The 22644-nt window shown below is 30.2% G+C and overlaps 1 protein-coding gene across 3 annotated transcripts in view; it reads right to left on the bottom strand.

Annotated features, from left to right (window-relative positions):
- Positions 1-22644, bottom strand: part of LOC132941343 (peroxidasin homolog) — a 432704-nt gene that overhangs the window by 302914 nt on the left and 107146 nt on the right. For all 3 annotated transcript variants that reach the window (XM_061009356.1, XM_061009358.1, XM_061009357.1), the window contains one exon: positions 2490-2542. The gene's annotated coding sequence lies outside the window, so the exon portion shown is untranslated. The remainder of the gene's footprint in view (positions 1-2489; positions 2543-22644) is intronic.

Here is a 22644-nt window from a genome sequence, read left to right on the forward strand (position 1 = left end):
CAATATTTAAACAAAACCATAATAATATAATATATTGTCATGTCGTCGTACTAATCATAAGAATTTACTGAAGATCATCCGTTTACCGTGTGATCTATACGAATATATTATTTTGCTTGTTCTGTCGGAGAAAATATTATGTAGATAATCCATTTATCAATATTATATATTATAATGTAAAACATACATATGACTCATATTGTATTACATTTTCGTTCTGTAGACGGGCGCATTAAAGTGAAGATATAAAGTGTAGATCACCAAGAATGTTCAGCGTTTACCCAAACTGTTTTCTTTAATAATGAATTTATTGTAATTTGAATTTTCAGAATAATTCTCAATATGCCTCGAGACCGTGGTTTCAAATATTATACTTATTTGTTTTCTTAATTTAAAGAGTGTCCTGTGTTGATGGTAAACTACTTTTTTTCCTAATGAAAACTGCCTTTTTTAAATGTAAATCCTAAGCAGATAATTATTTCAAAATGTTTATGTTTTTAAATACCAAATCGAACGAATACAGTTTATACGTTATTAAACTTTATGTACTAAGGATAACTTTATTTTCGCATAAAATAGGTTTAATGATTTTAAAACTATAGTTATTAATATTAATACATTAGCATATTTTCATACAACATGTAAACATTTTATGATTATAATAAGTACTGTAGACTATAATATATTATGACATATTATTATATACATTTTATTTTGAACCATTTTTAAGGATTATTACCTTCAGTCCATACAATTTAAGAATTGACTAACTACTCTTTCGAATTAAAATTTAGATGTATAGTCTGTTCAAAATGAGATTGGTATGGGCCGCCAAATAGTGCGCATGGGCGTGGCTTTGTTTCGCGGCAGCGCCAAACGCGTCGCCGTAGTGGGGACGGCGTCTGACCATATTATGTCTGACCGGTGCCCAACGAAAACTGGTCGCCGCCGTGTACCGATCTCATTTTAAATAGACTCAAGGTATCGTTTTATTATTAAAAACACATCACATTATTAAAAAATTACATTTTAAAATAAAAAAAGGGGTTCTTATTTGAAAAAAGAAGTTTGTTTTACCACATGTCACTCATCAAATGTCATAAAATAATCATGAGTTTTATGTCTACACGGAAACTACATATTTGTGCTTATCAAATTATTAAATCAAGAAATATAATGCGATGGTTTATTTTTATTTAAAATAATTATATACAGGGTGGTATTGGTACAGTGAGTGAAATTAAATGAGTCTTGACCATGCTTATAGAATAATATTATGTATAGAATATAAACATAAATATTTTAACTTAATGTTTTATTCGTTTAACGACAAAATGCTAAATTGCTTCATTAATGGGTGTAAAACTAGTGAAGAAGTCGTTGTGGGTTTAAAAGAAATGAACTTTTTAAGACGTAGTTGATAGGTGGTTGGTTTACGGAAGTTCAAAATAGCGTTTCGATAGTATCATAAATATTTTACATACTGGTGGGGAACGAGTGAGGATTATTGTTGTTGTTGTTACTATTTAAATGGGGCGACCGTGGGGGTAGGGTTCCGCAAACCAAGAACGCTTACATCGGCGGCGGTTGGAGGCTGTGGTGGTGGTGGTGGTGGAGGGTTGTGGTGGTGGCATTACTCCAAAAGCCAGTCCTCCGGGGAAACGGTCGAGCATAGAGCATCTGGCAGTCGGGCGTGCTGCAGGGGCGAGCCGGTCTCGCGATATTATAATAGATATAATACAACTACAACAGTATAATGATCAATATACGTCGACACGGGCACTGCTGTGTGCTCTGCGAATTTGCCCATATAATTACAATAATTCAGAGGACATGGAAATCATGGGTCGCACGAAAAATGTACACACACTGCGAGTATCGAATGTAGGTACGTATAATATTGATACACAATACCACGAATGTGCCCCGCACACGCACTATCATCACTTCTATACGGATGGCGATTGAACAATAAATTATTAAACAATTGAACAATGATAATAATAATAATAATAATAATAACAACATGTTAAATGCACGTTATTACACACAGTTCAGTGTACGCGAATTTGTCGACGTCGAATACATTTTCAGCTACTTGCTAGGTACTATACCTATAGCCTCGATAAAATATCATAATATTATCCAGTCATTTGTTATACGTTTTGTCGCAACAGTTTTTTTTTTGTAACGTTGTTTGTCAGTTTATTCGTTCCGATTATTTCGGAGAGATTTCGGACTTTGACAATTGAATGTTTCTCTTGTAGCATTACAGTAGGTAATACATATTATAATTATTATTATTATTGTCATATTTTTTTTTGATATAAAAATTCAAATTTTACCAAACTCTTATAACACTCGATCCCTATCGAACCGATTTCATACGGAGGACTCGTTATGGTAATACTTACTTAGTATTATATTGTGTGATACAAAACTTATGAATAATAACTTATAATAATATTATTGTTAAAAATTATTATTACCTTTATTCAGTCGTTACGGGATTTTCTTTTAATTCTTTGCTTAATCGTTCATTCTGAAACACATAGGTACAATAATAATATATGAATTTATAAAGGCGTAGTGAAAATGATGTTAAATTATGTAATATTATAAAGAGTAAAATAGTCGTACAACAATCATATTATTGTTATATTATTGTGAAGAGTATAATACGGTACGACGTGTCTGCGTCGAGTCTCAGGTAAGAAGTTTAATCACAATGACACAGATAAAAGCATATTAGCCTACAAACACACACACGCCCACGCTCTGCACTCGACAAACAAATTAACTGGAAATTAATGTTGACGTTTCTTGTTTTATTTTTTTTTTCAGAAATCTGATGCTGTTATTCACTCAATTTTATTAAAACAGAACTATTTTTTTTTTCACTAAAACCAATATAATATAATGTCCTATATGCTTATACGTTTGTTTACGTTTGGATTGTTGAACTGCATTTGGCCTTTTAACGCCAAGCGTGTCCGATATATATATTATATATATATATATATATATATATATAACCTATGAAAACAATAATAATAATAATCTATAGTAAGCGGCGATATAGAAAATAATAATATATTATAGTCAAAACAATAAATTAATTTCATACCGTGTACAATGTACATAGAGGATCCTCGTCCTCGAGATTGCGGTTTGGGTGAAGACAAAAGGCAATAGTTGTTAACTGCTTTAATTATAATTTATAGGGCCTGGCATTTTATGCGTTTGCATATTATTATATATATATATATATATTAATTATTAATAAAAGCACATAGTTCACAGCTACAAATTTGAATCAAAACAACCTAATAATATGTTATTGTGCAGAAAAATAGTGTATCTTTCACAGTTTTTACTATCGAGCATAATATTATTATATATCTTTTTAAAGTTATTCATATATAAAGCATAATGTCTTTATTGAAAACAAATTGAGATTTTTTTTTTTATAAATATTTCGTACACTATTGAATTGAATAGTGTTAACCGACTAAAAGTATTATAAAATTTGATTATACTTAGATTTATTTTTACTCGCATTTCACTCGGTTAATCGATAATCATTCGTATTTTGTTGATCAACTCTTCCCACAACTAATAACTATAATATTAATGTAAAATCGTACCATATCGTTATTTTGATACTTTTTCTAGACGTTTGAATTACGGTGCATTTCAATTTCAGCACATTTCAACAAATTCATTAATCCTATGTATTTATATTTAATATAATTTCATTACTTATTATTTTGTTAATTATTATAGTTACTAATTAGTAATTACACTTTTTTTTTTATGTTTAACTGCATGGTTATTAGTCGGGTTTTACTGCGGGCACTGGGGAGGGTACGGTTGGTTTGAAACATCAGTGTAATATTATATTTGGAGTGATTATTCGTCACTAAAAACCTGGGTGGTCACCCATCCAGGAGCTAGAGACGTCGGCTAATACTTGACCTCAAAACGCGTTAATAACTGTGGCCAACCACCGTGTCACACTAATTAAATTGTAATTAAATAATTCTTTAAATATAATTCTTACACATAATATGACACTTAAGTGAATACTTGTAAATATTATTATTTTTTTTTACTTCGTAACTCTTTTAAAGGTAAACATTCATTTGTTACGTTAAGAAAAATCTTTGAGTGAATTTTTTTTAGAAAAAAAACATTCTATATAGTTCGAGTACAAAAAACTTATGTTTTTACAATTTTTTATTTTTTTTCTAAAATAATATTCTGGTTCTAAATATGAAATAAAAAATACATAATACGTATAGAAATGTGAGGTCTATACACGTCGTATTCAGTTAGAGTATACAAGTGTAAACGGTAGTAGACCATATACATCGCGATTGTCGCGTAGTTTCTTTCAAAAACGTAAAACTAGAAACGATAATTTTTATATTTTAATGAGATTTTAACATAATAATTATTAAATCAGATAACGATCATAAATCGACAATATTTTTAAAAACATTTTTTAAATTTGCCAAACTACAAAAAATATGTTTCCAAAAACTTTTGTTGAAAAGTTGGTTTAAAATAATGAACGTTTAAAACAACTACCTTGTATTATACTAAATGTAACTAGCGGTTAAACGTGCGCGCACAGTTATATATTATTATTACCTATACGCATAATAGTGCATATTATTATTATTATTATAATTCCGGGCCCTATTAATTACCGCATTGTGTTGTTATTATCTCTTCGTAAAATGCAATAGACCGGAGTACGAATTGGCATGTACTGTTATTGTATTATACACGGACCGTATGCGTATAACAATCGACTAGTGAAATCTTGACCTTTATGCAATTCGCATATTGTACGACTATATAAGCCTTTGTCGACGGGTATCAGACAAACGATCCATTATGGTATTGTTAAAACATCACATATATACCGTGAATATAATAATATATATATATTATTACGCACTGTCGGTGTTCGATCAATAATAACAAAAGATGAACCCGTTCACTTTAATAATCTACGTAATGAGTATTGTTATTGTAATTTCGTATAGTATAATATTTATTTTTTTTTTTTTATATCTGTAAAACGGAACGGAAAAAATATCGAACCAAATGCGTTTCGCATTTCAATTTACTTTATATTATTCAATTAGTCTTCGTTTGGATGAGTGCACGCGACAATAATAATAAAAATAAAACCGAAATATAATATTATGTGTATAGAAACGTTAAACAAAAAACTAAACAGAATCAATTTTCAAGCATCGCGGGGGAGAAATGACGATAGAATATACATCTCAAAGTCACAAACCGATGCAATAATAATATTACCGGGTAGATAATATGCGGTAACAACGGTATATTATTTTTTCTTAGGTCTACGTTCGGCGACACCGAGGAAATTAATCGTCCGATTTTATTCAACCCAGATTTCGTACGAATAACAATAATAATATATTCATAGCCATAATATTGTTGACTAGTTTCGTTTCTATATTTCGTAACGAGTTTGAGTACCAAATAGCAAATCCGAACGAAATAACTCATCAATGGATCAGGCAAAAAAGTCTACTACGCATATTGCATAATGAGTCAATACATTATTACAGACAATGATGCATTGTATTTAAATTGGATAATTAACTATAATAAATTAGCATAACACAACGAGAACATCAAACGTGAGTACAACTAAACATTATATTTTCACCTTCGTGTTATGATGCACCTGTGATAATAATATGGAGATCTGCAATTTATGCAAAAACTGTGGCTCACTTAAGGCTTAAAGATTAATATTATCTTTTAAACACAATATGACATTATTTTTTCACTTAAAAAACTATGCCTAACTTCTGGTTCGCTGATGACAACCACGTATGATACATATGATATAATATTATTATTTCCTTGTCCGGTGAAAAAATTAACGCGATAACAGAGATAAGACCGTTCGGTGAGATAAAAACAATTATGTTATATCAGCTACATATCATTTACATCTGATATTATTTCGTAGAATAATATTATGCAAATTATAAAAAGGTGGGCAAGTGGATGTCGCTCTGCTGTACTGTAGGTTACAAGTGGGTCACTGTATAATGGATGGTATTAAATTTGAATTCAATGATATATCATTGTATAAGAAAAACGATTCTGAGTGGAGACGATATGTCAGTCTAGGTATAAGACATATTATACACTTATCTATGGTATTAAAAAAAAAATTGACCTATAATAAATTCCAAATTAATCATATCACAATATCCATTAGGTACATATAACGCGTTATACATCAACAACAAACCGTGATACTATCATCATAATATATCGATGAAAATATTACAAATTAGAAGTTTCAAGTGCCCACGAATAATATTATACAATCACAACAAAATAACTAAAATAGTTATTCTAGGTTTTTATGTAATTTCGTCCAAATTTGAACTTAAAATGACTATACAAATAAACTGTGCTTGTGTATTTTTTAGATTTTTTGGTAACCGAATTATCTATTTACATGGAATCTTGTTTTAAATTTTCAATCCTTAGCTATAAAAACTGAACATTTTATAATTTATTAATTACAATGGTTGATAATTTTCGAGATTTTGATAAATTCTGTCCAAATTTGATCTTTAAATGCTTATAAAAAAAAACTGTGCCTATGTATTTTCAATATTTTTCAACTGCTATTGTAAAAATATATCAGGAGTCTTGTATTAAATTTTTACACTTTTTGGCCCAACAGATAAAACTTTATTGATATTTATAGAAAAAAAAACTAAAAAAATTGAAAACTGAAAATGCCCGTAAACAGCTCAAAAAGTGTCAAAATATTTTCAAAATTGTATGGTGTATAGGAAATGCTAATATAAACATTCAGTGAAATTTTCATGTATCTACAGTTATTCGTTTTTGAATTACAAGAAAATAAGGAAATCGGTACATGAGAAATCGAGTGAATATCTAATGTTGTGAAAATATGAATTTAAAACGCTCATAAAAATTTAATTTGACTTTCTTGTAGAAATTTTTTTTTTGATAAAGTTAGACAAACTTATGAGGAATCTTGTATTAGATTTTAAAATCTTAGATTTAAAAAGAAAATTTTTTATGAATTTCTAACTCAAAATAATTTGCAAATTTTCGTGATTTTTCCGTATTTTTTCAAGATTTGAACTTTAAACGTGTATAAAAAAAAACTGTGACTAAGGATTTTTAATTTTTTTCATCTGCCTTTGAAACAATAACCTAGGAGCCTTCTATTAAATTTTCAAGCTTTTTTACCCAACAAATAAAATTTTATTGATATTTATAGAAAAAAAATTTAAAAAAACTGAAAACTGACAATGTCCGTAAACAGTTCAAAAAAAGTCAAATTATTTTCAAAATTGTATTGTGTATAGAAAATGCAAATATAAACAACCAGTGAAAATTTCATGCATCTACGGTCATTTGTTTTAGAGTTACACCAATAACCAAAATCGATTTTGTTAAAAATCGATTTTGCGTAAAAATTCCCGTTTTTCCTTAATTTTTCTTTTGTTTTTCACATCGCTTTTGAAAACTACTGGGAAATTAAAATTTTGACCTCCCCAATGCACCAACGATATTCACTTTCCCATCGAACAAGATACTGAAGTCGAAAATCGAAGCATTATTTCGACTACTTATCGTGTACACAGACACAAAAATAAAAAAATAAAAAAAAAATAAAAAAAATAAAAAAAAAAATAAAAAAAAAAATAAAAAAAAAATAAAAAAAAAACACACATCATTGTAAAATCAATACATTCATCGTTTCACTCAGAATCTAAAATGCAAAATAAAAGTTATACCTACCCACACGTATTGTAACGATTACTATCAGCTCCGAAAAAGAACGCTCGCTAAAATAACAATAATAATAACAAAACAAAAAAAACTTGTTATACTATTATACAAACATGATAATTTATTCTGAAGTGATAAATATTATAAGGAATAAAAGCGTGTAAAATTGGAAATTATTTTTATGATTTTGTAAAATTTGTGTATACGCTATTGGTCGTTGCCCGACCACCCACCTCTCAGTATTTGGACAAAAAAAAGACATACAAAATCTAAAAAATCATTTTTTTTTTTGCTGTCGAATGAGTCAAATTGTTTGTAAAATGATCGCACGGCGGACATTTAAAATATCGTAATACTGGGGCAACTCGTGAAGGGTCCGATGAACAAATAATCACATCGGTTATGGGAAATTTTATTATATTTTACACTTTTAAAAATTAATACCTACACAAGCCAGATGCACAGCTTAAATGTATCAAAGGTTAATCGAATTCGATTCAATCCAATAGTTTTACTCTTCTGCGAGCTACTTGAAAACTGTTTCTCAATTGGGTACACATTGTCCCATGGAAATTCCAAGTTCCGCTTTTGCATTTGACTTCCCAAAAACCGTAATAATATTAATTACAAGTTCAATCGCGGCCGTTTCCTAATAGTTAACAAATTTGATTAGATGTACCTATTAAAAATTATTAGGCGCTCTAAAATATTGTTTCGTCTCAGAACCCTAAGAAATCAAAAGTAGTATTAAAATTACATTTTTTTTACCGATACTTAATCTAAAGTTATATTGAAATTAAAAAAAATGAATAGGTATCCATAATATTATTGATATCAAAATAATACCTACTCATTTTATAATTTTTATGTACAAATTAACTTAAAATTAATTAAAATTTAAAACTTAACAATAGACAGCAGGTCAGGTCCATATAATATTGTTAATCAGTAAGTAATAATAGGTAACTAATTAAACGTATAATGAACAATGTTTAATTTTCTTACGCCACTATATAATACAACGTGCGTACACGACAGGTTTCTTCGATGGCAGAATTAAAATCGTAAAAGTGATATTTTAAATCAAAACTAATTTATTGTAATAACCTAAATTCTAATTACAAATCCGAAGGAAATTAAATAAATATTGTTCAACAATACAAAAAGTGATAAAATAAATCAATATAACATTATTTTATATTGACACCATAAAAAACTAATGTCAATTTCAATAGTGAAATTGGAATTAAAATCAAACAATTTTATTTCGATTTCATGCCCTGAACTGAAAAAATTTGGTGGTTTCCAAAATACTCAGGTGAACAATAATAATATTAATGTATACCTAACCGTTACGTGTTGATGACGTGTTATTAATATTTTTTAAAAATACTCTGTTACGCTATATACGTGTCCGGAGATCTGAATATCTATAAAAGTAATTTATTGAAATGTAACTGTCATTAACCCTTTCGCCGCTGCAGTGTACCTACGTGTTTATTAATTTATTATAAATACTATACAATTACTGTTGTCACGTGATATTCAGACTATACAGTATCATACAAAATATATTATATTATTATCGTTGCTCGAGTAATTCATTTTCTTTAAAGTTTTACCATCAGCCGAGGAAACACAATAAAAGTGCTATTATTGCGCACATGTTAATTTATTAGACCGTTAACGTCGGTTTTATAGCGTTTAATAATAGGTTAGCGAATTTTAACTGAAACATAAACAATGAAGCGTGTTCCTTTAGTTCGTTTGCGATTATTATTCAATTGTGTACATTAGATCTATACGATTTGTACGAATCGAGACAATTTCTGAATTATTTATGACTCGGAACAAACGGTATGTTAAAATGTAGAGACATCGCGATCGACGCGTGAACGTATAAAATCAAATAGCTATTCATATACCTTTATAGTTATCTAGACCAGTTGAGATTGAGTAATTTATTGTTTTTAAGTTATTATTATTATTATTATTAGGTATACATGTCCATTAATTTGTGTGACATAAAAACAAATAATAGTGATGATAAATTTAATAGGTAATATTATTATATAAATTGTAGAAAATAATGTACTTATTTATAACAATGTATTTTTGACGGTCGTTATACATTTCGTGTCTTTCAATAATTTACGTTTATCAGTTATTATTATTGTCGGTGTGTACTAAAGTCGGTGGGATGATAGATCAAATTTAATTGAACGAGTATAATATTATTATGTATTATTTATATACGACATTCATATCAAATATCCCAATTAAAATTGAAAACAGAAATAACAGATTACAACTACCTATATAGTACAATTTCGACATTGTTTTATACGTCGACTTCACAATAATATGTGAAGTGGATATATTGGCCAGGGTTAGCATAAAATAACTTAGCCTTAAAAAACCTTACTACCTCCTCGGTTCAACTTCATGTCGAGTTTTTTTTTTAAATACAAGTTTAAAATGTTTGTTTAATTTTCCAGACGTAGTGCTTAAGAATTGACCATTTTATAGATTTATAGATTTATATAAAAAAAATCACAAAAAAATGGTGTCTGGATCTTTGAAATTTTCAAAATACTTATAAAAAAAAATCGCGCGATCTCTATTTTTTTAAATAGTTCTTTGGGTTTTTTTCAACCCTGATTTTTACTTTACATTCCGTATTATTATAGTGACAAAATGTAAGTACATAATACATGTTTAAAAAAAAATCAGATAATTATCATAATATATAGGTAGGTACTACGTTTTTAAAATCTATGAAATCTCCACACTCAGATTAAATCCACGTCTCAAAATAAAATTGTTTAGAGGATTACTATAGGTAATTTAGAAGATATCTCCTGTGTATTATTGGTTACATTTGTATAGTTATATTTTAAAACATTGAGTACGTTTTCTGTGATGTGAATGTTGAGTTTTTACACTGTTAAATTATTAACAACAATAATAATAATAATGATAAAGAAAATAAATAAATTTTAATATTATTTTTATCTCTACACGACTGGTTAAAAATTCTAAAAAAACCGATGATATTTTTTCCTACAGAATTGTATTGCGATTATCCATTATTCACTGACGAAAATTATTGGTTTCTAAGAATAGTGAAGAATAAATAAATAAAAATGGTTTGGAATGTCACCAAAATACGTACATTATGGATGTGTGCTATATTTCGTGCACGTCGATTTCGAATTTAAATTGATAAACTTTCGTGTGAAAGAGAGGTAAAAAAAATAAATAGTTAACCCGCTATTTGTATATGATGTATACAGGCGGAATGCGCCGTTTAAAAAAAATACCGAATGGGGTTGGATTTTTTACAGTACTTTTCCGTACCTATCCATAGTAGTTGATTTTTTCTCGAAATATAATACCTATCACCCGACCGCTCCGACCGATCGTAACTTTAACGGGATAAATAATTTGATATCGCATACAAACGGATGACAAAAGTTACGTTATTGTTTAGATTAATTAATTGTTTTATGTAAATTAAACAACACACGTGTATTATAGGCACGTCCTACCTACCTACGCTTCATCTGTTGTGCGTCGCACGCAAGTATTCGATCATTATAATAATAATCTGACCATCACGAGGAAGAATGCACCCAAACCAAAATACACTTTTTGGATCACAATATTGTAATTCGTAATATTTAACATAACAATAAATAATAATGAAAATAATAATACTACAGTGAGTTGCAGCTCAATGTATGCTGATTTTCGTTTTTAAGAAATTGCGTTTTCGTAAAAAAATATTATTACTGTCGGTTGCCAAAACTCAGAAGTCTCATCCCGGCGATACGCTCTGACGTGGTAATCCCGGGGGGAATTAATTTCAGGGATTTCCTTTAACTGGTTGTCAATGACGTTTCGATATCGTCGATAACGAATATGCATGATGAGAATATAATGTTCGAATTCGTTTAATCAAAGTCAGTTTTGAAATATAATATGATTATTGTAATATGATGGGTAGTAAAAATGTTGTTTCGTATATCTGCGGATATATTGTACACCCAGGGTTTCTGGACGTCAGGTCTGATATTATGGATTCAATCATAATATTTTCCTCCAAAAATATCGGTCAATAGATCCGATAATTAACGTTATTGTGGTTCAACATGAATATGTTTGACCAAGTTTTTTGTTCAAATAATTCATTCAAATATAGAAATTTGAACGTTGAGTACGCTTTCGACCTCCACACGTCATGTAAAAACAAATAAATAAATACCTAGCTCGTAATAGAAAAATGATGATAGTCTAAAACTATATGAGCATTACTTGAATGAAATCGACATTTATCTGAGAAGATGGAAAACAATTAAGAATACACATTGAGTTGTATTGTGTTATATCCATCCCGTCAGAACCACTTAACCAACTCAACGAAAAACTTTGATAAGTGAAAAAAAAAACCAAACCAAACAAATCAGCGGTGGTTCTAAATCGTATTTTCCCGCACGACATCGAGAATAATATGCCACGTATAATAGTTGACCATAACATGTAAATATTATATTCTTTTTGCATGCAATAAATAATACTTCTTCCTCAAAGCTTTGTCCCTGCGACTTGTTCATTGTCATGGAGATTATTAAATTGGATTGCATATTATGAATTTTGATTCAACCCCACATTCACTCTTTCACAACGACGCATCGTAGCTACTCATTCGTCATAAATATAATTTTGACTGCACTTGGGGATTTGAGATTCAAAGCTCACAGTAGCCTTGACTTTCTCCTGACCATTTTATCAGCAATTACCGTGGATGAAATACCACCACCCGAGTTTATATCAGCATTCTAAGCGAGTGAAGATAGATTGTTGCAAATCCTGATATTTTGTCTAAAATGTATATTAATTTCACCACCATCGTTCAATAATTAATCTTCCCGCAAACACGAACGGTTCTTGTGGATATACCTACACATCATATTCAGGGAGTTAAATTTTTTGGTAACAAATGCAAAATATGATTGCATATATCCAATTTTCGTTTTTAATAGATGAAGCCTTACAATATTGACATTTTTCTTTCATATCACCGATATATAAATTCAAAACATCTTTCTGTTCACGTTTAAATTCACAAAATAACTCTTAATATTGGTTGCCATAGTAATTATTTTACGAGTAATTAATTTTTCCACACTATCTTGTATAATATTTGCTTTTTATTTCATTGGTCCACAATAACATATCAATATTCAGTAGTGAGCGGTGTGATAGAGAGAGTGCTGACTAAACTAATAACGAAGAGGTACAAGGAACTGACCATGTAAGACTGGCCTCATACGTTTTAGAAATCAATTTTATAAAATTTTATTTTCTTGTAAAATATGTAGGTATATATGGTTTTTTTTTATTTATTAATTTTACCGTTACAAGTCAACCAAAACGGATTAATCAATATTTTTATATGACACTCAAATATACGAAAAAGGTTCACCATCCCTGCGTTAGATCATCCACATAAATATAATAGCAAGTCCTCGTATCGGTGTATCATAGGTATGTATCTGTACTATATAATGTGAAACTTTGGCGAAGTCCCGCGAAAATATTTCGAAACGCTGGGGCGGTCGTGCACGCGCCCTTCCCGAGTCAGTCATCCGATTATGAAATTGGACTTTTGGCTGCGAAAACCGCGTGCTCGCGCTGCCCCCTGGCGCCCGTCCAAAATCCCGAACACCCCCCTCCCCCCAACCCTTCAACAATCACCACTGACCTCCCACACGAGTGAAGGTATATTCATAAAGTCTTCCTTAATACATATACGTTTTTGAACCACACCCCCCCTCCGTACCCTTCTCGACGGTTACGAAATAAGTATAAAATATATATACCTATAAACCTAGGAATACTATAGACCGAGACTTCTAAAAGTATTGCGATGCGTACGAATATACTTTGTTATCTGCATGGTGCGGTTACTACATATACGATACAATATGATATAAGATATGTGTATGTGTGTGTGTGTGTGTACGTGCTGATTTTATTATACGACAGCGGGTGGGCGAGGCGAAGACATGATCCGCGGAGACGAGCTATATGTACAACAGGGAGAGGTGAGACACGCCGATTTTATCGGACTACCGTAACCGTTATACCGCACCTATACACCAGAGCCACTATGTATTATAGGCATATATACGACCACGCATACCTATACAAGTAGCGGGTAAAAATAGCAGGTGGTTTGCCGTCGCTCGGACGACAGTCGTTCGATTTATGGTCAGCTCTCTCCCACTCTATTTCTCTCTCTATCTCTCCCTATCTGTGTATCTGTGCCTCTCTCGTTTCTGCTGCTGCGCTGCAGTCGTTTGCTCGTTATTTTTAGAGTTTTTTTCTCCCCTGTCTTCTTTTCATGACCACCTTTTATTATGCGTTCGAGAAGTCTCGTTTTTATTTACGTCCTCGGCGCCGTCGCCAAAGAACCGCCGAGACGATGACATTGTACGCTCTTCGCCAGCTGCTCTTAAGTTGCCTCTTTGTGCGTACTATAGATACATATATAACATCCAACAGAGGTCTTGTCTCGCTCGATTTAAATTCTAAAAATGCGTTAGCGTAACACTAACGATGTGAAACTCAAGTTTTAAATTGCAAACTAAGTTGAGCAAAACAACTTGCTAATGATTAAGGTTATGTGGATTACAACCGTCATTTAAAATGTTTAAACTTTAATAAAATTCCACATTTTACTTATTGAATAATATTAATACCTAATACAAATCAAAAATAATATATTTTATAATTCATAATATCTAAAGCTAATTTAATACAGAAATAAAAATATTCTATTATTTACTAAAACAGGTAAGTTACCGTTCTATTTAAATCTGAACGAAGCGATTAATGTATTGATTTTATAAAAATGCGTTTTTTGTAGTTCAGTCTGTATACTCAAAAAGTAGTAAAAAAATTACTCAATTTTCCATTTAGAGTGTGGTTTCTGATAGAATATTGGATCAAGTTGGTAATTTTGAGAGATAAAGATTGAAAGTTCACAGAATTTTTCAAATTAATCGGAACAAAAAAAAATAAGAAAAATAAAGAAAAAACTGGAATTTTTTGCAAACTATATTTACATTTTCAAATATATTTAGACATTATCGAGTTATTTATAGACATTTTAAATGTCAATTTTTTTCTATAGATATTAAATATTAATCACCCGATAAAACTAGCTGTGGGTCGTTTGTTAGATAGATTTCAATGTTTGAAATTTGTAATTCATTAACAAGCTTTTTAAATTTTTAGCGCTAACATTTTTAATATGAAAAGTTAAAACAACTGTTCGTGTTTTCATAAAAAAATGATAACATACAAATATTTTTTACGTCCTTTGATATTTCGATCAAAAAACATATATTTAAATACAGATATCTTGAATGTGAATCAAAATCTGTTTTCAAGACAAAACCTATTCAGTCCAAGTCCTACCGTTGTGTGTCAAGCGACATATCATACTTTTACAATATCGTTTTGAGTGTATCAAAAAAAATTAGGTATGGAAATGTGTACACAACTTAAAATTGACATGTCACGGTCAAATTACCCCGTAATATCAATATTATTCTTTATAATATTATTCTCCTCGAGACGTCATATTTTAACCTAACCGTTTAATACCACGTCTTGATCTGCACGATGAATAATTATAATATTATTACTTTTAATTATCTAAGTAGTACGCTGTAATCATTTGTTCCGGCAAAAAACCCGAATATCGATAACAGACGCGAGAATGCTGTCACGTCCGTGTCTTGTAAGCGCTGTTCTCGAAAATCAGTAATCGAGATAAAACCGTACGGGAAAAGCCTTCCGAGACCGCAAAAACCGCGCCGGCAAACAGCGGATTTCGGTCGTCGAAACGTCGTCGAGAGTGGTAGGTACGTCTTACTATATAATAATACGCACGTTCCCTTGAGGAGATGGTCGAAATTCCGCCGAGATGTTTCTTCGTCTTTGAATATACCTCTATGCGACGACCATCCATTTCCGGATTAGGTATACTGTGGTTGGCCATTATCGGCATTAACTTATTTCGGTCGACCGAATGACTACAAAAGTGACGTCGTATCCTCGGAGGGCTGCCTACTATACATATATAATATTATCGTACTCGCCGCAGGATGATCCAATTTCGGTGCGCCGAAAGTTCGAAGACGAAATCCGATAAACTGGGCGCATACATCGCAGTGCATATCCGTTGGAATATTACGGTGTCGTGTTCCGACGGACAACCTATGATCTAGCGCTTAGGCCGAAGATTGGTCGGCCGGTCACTCTCTGTATACGTAATCATAGGTTTTATAATATTGTATGTACGTAGTCTGCCGTCGACTGCAGTTTTTACGGTTGTTTTTTGTTTCGCTTCTCCTTAGATCCAATAACTATACGCTTAATACCCGCCGTCGTTACGATAAAAACGATCGCGTTTAATGGCGCGAGAATATAAAACACAAACATTTAGCAAAAATAAAAACAATAACGATTTCGAGACCACCGTGGCAAGAAAAATATCGTCAGAAATCGTGTGCGAAAACACTGCGGCAACTTCCCAGGCGATATAATATATATTATTATTATTACCTCAACGGTTCGCACAGTTCGCGCCGCCGCTGCGTGCCGTCCAAAGTACTAGAAAATCAAAAAAAAAAAAAAAACCTCCTTAAAGTACCTGCGTAAGTGCTTGATTTTCAATCTTCGGCGGAAGAGCGGCGCGAAAACTTTTCGAGATTTTTTTCACACCGCACCCTGAAAAATGTTTTCCGATACCTACGACTCGTAAAACCCATTACAAGACCTGCTTACACCCTAGTATCTGAAAGAGTACCAACAGAAGTTTCGTTATTGTTTCTTACAACATCAAAGACACGCTTTTGATTCACAATTATTATATTAATTGATGACTTTCAAATAACATAGGTACAATTATTATATTGTGTATACGATTTTTTGGTTTTCCTAGAAATATTATTATGTTCATTGATGTAAAAACATCTTGTTGCACATAATTACGTTTCGACGTGCTGTTGAGTGACTTGCATCAAACGTTAATATTGTTTAATTTAAAACGTCGCACAGGTCAAAATTAAATGTGAAACGTGTGGAAAATATGTCCTACGCTCGTGTTATACACAGCTGATTCCAATAGCTGCAGGAGTCCTTAATAATAATAACAATAATAATATGATTCTACATAAAATTGATTAGCTGTACTTAAGACAATATATCATTCATACAGTTTTCCTGAAACTTTAACGGTGAAAGTTATAAAATAATACAACACATCGAGCTACATTTAAACTTTTATAGGTCGTATTTAATCAAAGTATATGTAACGCAAAAGAAATTGAAAAAGTATGTGTATTTATAATGCAGGTAGGTACGTAACCTAACCTAGGTGAAGGTAACGTGTATGAATAGTTACCGAAATTTTCAATAAAAGTATTCGAAACTATATTATTATTATTATTATTATAATAATAGTTCCCCCGCAGAAGTGCATGCACCGGAGTGGAAAAGAAAATCTTGGAAAATATGATTTCGAACGGAGGGACCGTTTTGATTTAAAAACTTTGTGTGTAAGTACAGTATAAACAGCTGCATGCGAATCGAGAAGGAAATATTGTGTAGGCACCACGAGTATGCGTATACCTCGTGTTATTTTATGTCAACAAACTTGGTCTTTTTTTTTTTTTTAAATAGATACCAAAGTTACCCAAAGTTATCTTATATTAATATGATTTCATTGTATTATACTGGTCGATTGTATTGAGCAGGTAAGTGATCCCCTATAATTCACTGATTGGTTCCAACTATATTTAGGTACCAAACATGTACATTTTTACCATTTTATAACATAATATGGTTGTAGGTACTCAACATAACCAGCTGTAACGAAGCGTCTATTCGTTTTCACAAAAATGTTTTAATGATTTAACATTATCTAAAATAAAATATGTCAAAATATAAAGTACCATTGATATTGTGATCGCAGTATTACGAATGTGAGTACAATAATTTATAGAAAATATTATATAATATTACTAAAAATTATTATTATGTTAACACAGATATGGTTGAGAAATCAGTTGAAATTAACTAGATAAATGGTACGAATAATGAATCAATATTATTAATTTTGAATATTGGTCACTATTGTGATTTACAAAAACAGTACCTACCTAAGCTTATATGTTTTTTATATATTCCAAAATCGGTGTTAGTAAAATGAAATATGTATTTATAATTTTATGATTTTTTAATGTTTTTCTTTTTCACTTCATTCAAGTTAAAGCATATCACATAATATAATATTTAACTGCATTTCATATTGTGTTGTGTTTCCTTTCTAAATTCCACGTATATATAACAATTTTCTATATGCGTTTTTAATATTATAAAATTTCCTTAAAAAAATGTATATCTCACAAAAAGTGTATCTATGTATATAATAATATATAATGTAATAATTGTACATATTATGTATACAATAAACATATATTGAGATTAATATAATATGCTCAGATCATTAATTTAAACTCGGTAAATATAACGTGGAATATTTTTAGAATAAAATTGTTTTGAATTATAATGTTTTTACCATTATAGACTTTCTACCATAAAATAAGTAATTTACCTGACTACCTTAAAGTGAGTTAGAAGGTACAGAATACATAAAAAAAAAAATGAATAATAATGGTACTTTTATGTACACACGTATGTCGTATACCTACATTTTATTAATATAAAAAAAAATGCTGATAAAAAGTTTAAAACAAAATTTATTTCGTATATTTTTAGAACTGATGCGAATATAGATTAAAAAGAAAAACTAAAATGAAATATGCTTTTGTGTTGCACTTGCAACGGCTAAATTATACTGATTGATATGTAAAGTTTATTTTGAGGAGAAATTATAAATTATAATAGATAGTGAAGTTGCATATTATTATTACAACTGATGATATCGTTGAGAACTGAAAAGTGGCGTATTGGTAAATTGCAAGTTTTGATGTTTAACACAGTTAATTTTAAAGTATAAATAAAGTTGAGCTAAGAAAATAAACGTATTGTGTATTTCTATTTTTAGATATTTCAGTTGTACGACAAACTTATACGAATGTAAATTGTTCAACCAGTTTCAATTTATTTCTGATGGTGATCAAATCTATCTAAAACGTGAAGGGCAGATAAATTATTTATTGTTTATAAATTATTTCTAATATAATGCAATCAGAGTGTGTCAATAAAAACCGTAAAAATCTTTTCGGAAATGTGTGTAGCTAAGTTTTTTATTTTCACTAAAATATATGTATTACAGTACTGTTTGAATTCGTTTAATTAATTACATCGTAAATCCCTGCGTAAGTCCATTATATTGCAGGTGCGCAGATTAGTAGACAAAATCACTTTTTTCCTATAGGAAAAACTTAACACAGTCTTACTCACTATCCCGACTTTCTCATCATCCAATAATCATCATCGAAAACAATTCCAGGAAATCCCAAAATAAGGCCGAAAATACAGTTGTGTCGTGACATGCTTATTATATAAAAATATATATATGAAATCCGTAGATCACAACCAGTGTCAATACTCATATAAAGTCATATTATATATATATCATAAATTATTATAATATTAATATATTTTCATCATGAAGTACCTCCGACAGGAGACCTCTTTACTCTGTCAATACCATAATATCATTGTTTTATTTTATTTATTAATTAAGTTAACTGTTCATATATGTAACAGCCGGTTTAATGAAAAATGTTGATAAAAAATCGTTTGAAATTGAAAAGCAGTTACTATTCATGTCCGTGCAGTAACTATAGGTACCAATAGGTGTCATATTTAAATTAAAGATAGTATACAATAATTATTATGATTATTATGATATAATTTTGCTTTCAGTGGCAATTCACATCACATTCTCTAAAAATGTCGGTGCGTCAAAATTGAAATTCAATTCAAAAAAAGATTTATTATTATAATAATATATCAAAATATTCTCAGAAAACGATCCAACTTCAGAATATGAAATTTAAAATGTTTAATGTATATTTAAATCAAAATTATGGTTTGTTTTTTCTTCTTCGGTTTTCAATAACTTTACTTCTCGTCGAGATAATTTGCAAAATAAATCTCCATACCTAGTTTATTACACTCGTTTACACGAACTGTGTGATGGACATCTACAGGAAAATTTAATCGAAACACTGTGACGTCGACCACATTGTACCGATTAATATCTGCAACGGGTGAATCAGTTTACACCTACGCTCGATCTCGACACGCATACCACGAATACTTGTTGATAAAATAAATTGGCGATCATTATAAACTATTTTATTTTGCTTTGCAGTCTTTGATCCTGTTGTTTATTATACGATACTTCAAATCGTTTGATACACGCTATATAGTTGGATAAAGTATGATAATTTAAAAAAATATCAATTACATAATGAAAAAGTTAAATAATATGTCTGCCTTAAAATTGTTTAAATAAGTAGTTAAATTAAATAGTTACTACTAAATGGCAAACGGTCGATTTAAAAATAGTAATAACTATTAATATTAATAAAGGGTAAATCATTCGATAGTCTAAAAACGATTATTACCTAAACCAATCAAAATATACTAATATAGTTATGTTACACTACGTACAAAAGAGGGGTAGATAATTTATATTAGACGCCAGTAATCTGCTGAATTATTTTGAATTTTACAGAAACAGAAGTATACTATTTTTTAATTGTCATTAATATTATTATCACACCATTATTACATTATCACGAGTTACGAGTTATTACAATGGTATAATGTATTATCAAAAATATCAATTATTAACAATAGTTCTGATTGTTGTAATTTATGACAACAATTTATCACGTTATAATTTTAATTTTATAAATTCGACAAACGTTGGCAATTTATCCCGACGCGAAACCATAGCAGTACTTCGGCCAATTAAAAGGGTCAACGGAGATCAAACGACATCTTGACCAATAACCGATATAACGTCTTTACACGTGTAACAGCGCCACGACAATTATTATTTTACTTAAGGTCGATGAGTGATTGATAGGTAAACGTGTAACTATTTCACTTACATCTTGACCAATATTAATGAAATTTTTTCCTTTGTAGACATAATGTGCTGGATACCTTTTGATTTCACTCTGTACATTAGTCGCATAACTGGCTACACTTTTGCAATTAAAAGTTGTCCCATATAAGTAAAATCTTAAAGTTCAAAGGGGGCAATCCAATGGATTTATTCTAGTTGTTGCGGAAAATGTAGTTTGTTTTTTGCCTATTGTTTACACGAATCAATACAATTGATCGCCATGATTTCCCTCGAACAATTCCGTATGCATGAAAAAATTTAAATTTTCAACTCATTTTCAACTCATTTCTACACTGTTGCGGAATCCCATTATTTTAAAATTGATTAATATGCCTATATTGGTTATTTTTTTATATATCATGATTGTTATCGATTAGATCATCGTGAGCTGACTAATTAATTGCAATTTGTTGTTGATGATTATAGTATTTTTGATTACCTATATATAGATTTGACGATCAATAACCAGCACCTCTTTGTTTTATTTTAATCATATATTGTTAAAATAAAACTATTATACACTATCAGTTAGTAATCTTCTAATTTGTTAAGATACACATAACATTATTATAGATAAACCTACATAGTATAGCATAAATTGAAAATATTATATTCATTTAAATGTGTCTATTATATTTGTCTATATATTATTAATCAGTATTATTATTACTATCAGCGGACCTACAAAAAATAACTGACTAGAAAGATCATTATTGAATCGATGAAATTTTTAGACTATTGCGGTTGTGTATTTCAAGTTTCATTGAAATCGGTTCATTAGTTTTGGAGTAGAAAGCTTTAATAAATTGACGTTCAAGTGGAGGACATAGCAGGGCTCTGGTTTACTCTGACCCAATTATTCTAGATTAAACTTTATGAGAATGTTTTAAGAATTTATTGACATAACTTCCTGTGAGAAGATAATGGTGCAACGAAATATTTAGGAATATTTGGGAGCAAAGTTTTAAGAATCTTTCGGGATAGCTAGGAAATGATTTAAGAATCTAATGAAGAATATTACGAGGTAATTACTTTTGTAGCCACATAATTTTGTCAGAATGTTGTATGAACAACTTAGACAATATTGTTTTAAAGCGAATATGAAATACTTTCACTACATAATATTATATTATTTTATTAAAGACAATTCTACAATGTTTTATCAATTCAATCGTTATATGGTACCTATATGGGTACAATACGCGAAACGCAGAATGTTATCTTCATAACATTTCGATATTCGTATTTAATCTGGGGCATGTTTGTTTTTTGACTTTGATTAATTGCTGACGCGAGCTTAGACGGTCCAAAAATTTCGGATCGAATATCGAAACCGTGATGACAGGATAATAGGTATGCAGAGTATACAGGCGTAATATGATGACATTTGGTTGTGAAATATGTTTTAATATAGACTTGAACTAGACTAGATGATTTCGAACAGTATTTGCCTACCAAGAGTGAGTCGTGGTTGGCGAGTGGAATACCATGCTGAACAAGACGTGAGGTAACGCCACCAGTTGATAATAACTCTCGTGTAGTACAATATTATGAATTACCTAACCTATACGCACTGCGCCCATCCCGTTACAAGAAAGACGATGTCCTCTAGA

The sequence above is a fragment of the Metopolophium dirhodum genome, chromosome 3 (assembly GCF_019925205.1).
Source record: "Metopolophium dirhodum isolate CAU chromosome 3, ASM1992520v1, whole genome shotgun sequence".
NCBI classification, from domain to species: Eukaryota; Metazoa; Arthropoda; class Insecta; order Hemiptera; family Aphididae; genus Metopolophium; species Metopolophium dirhodum.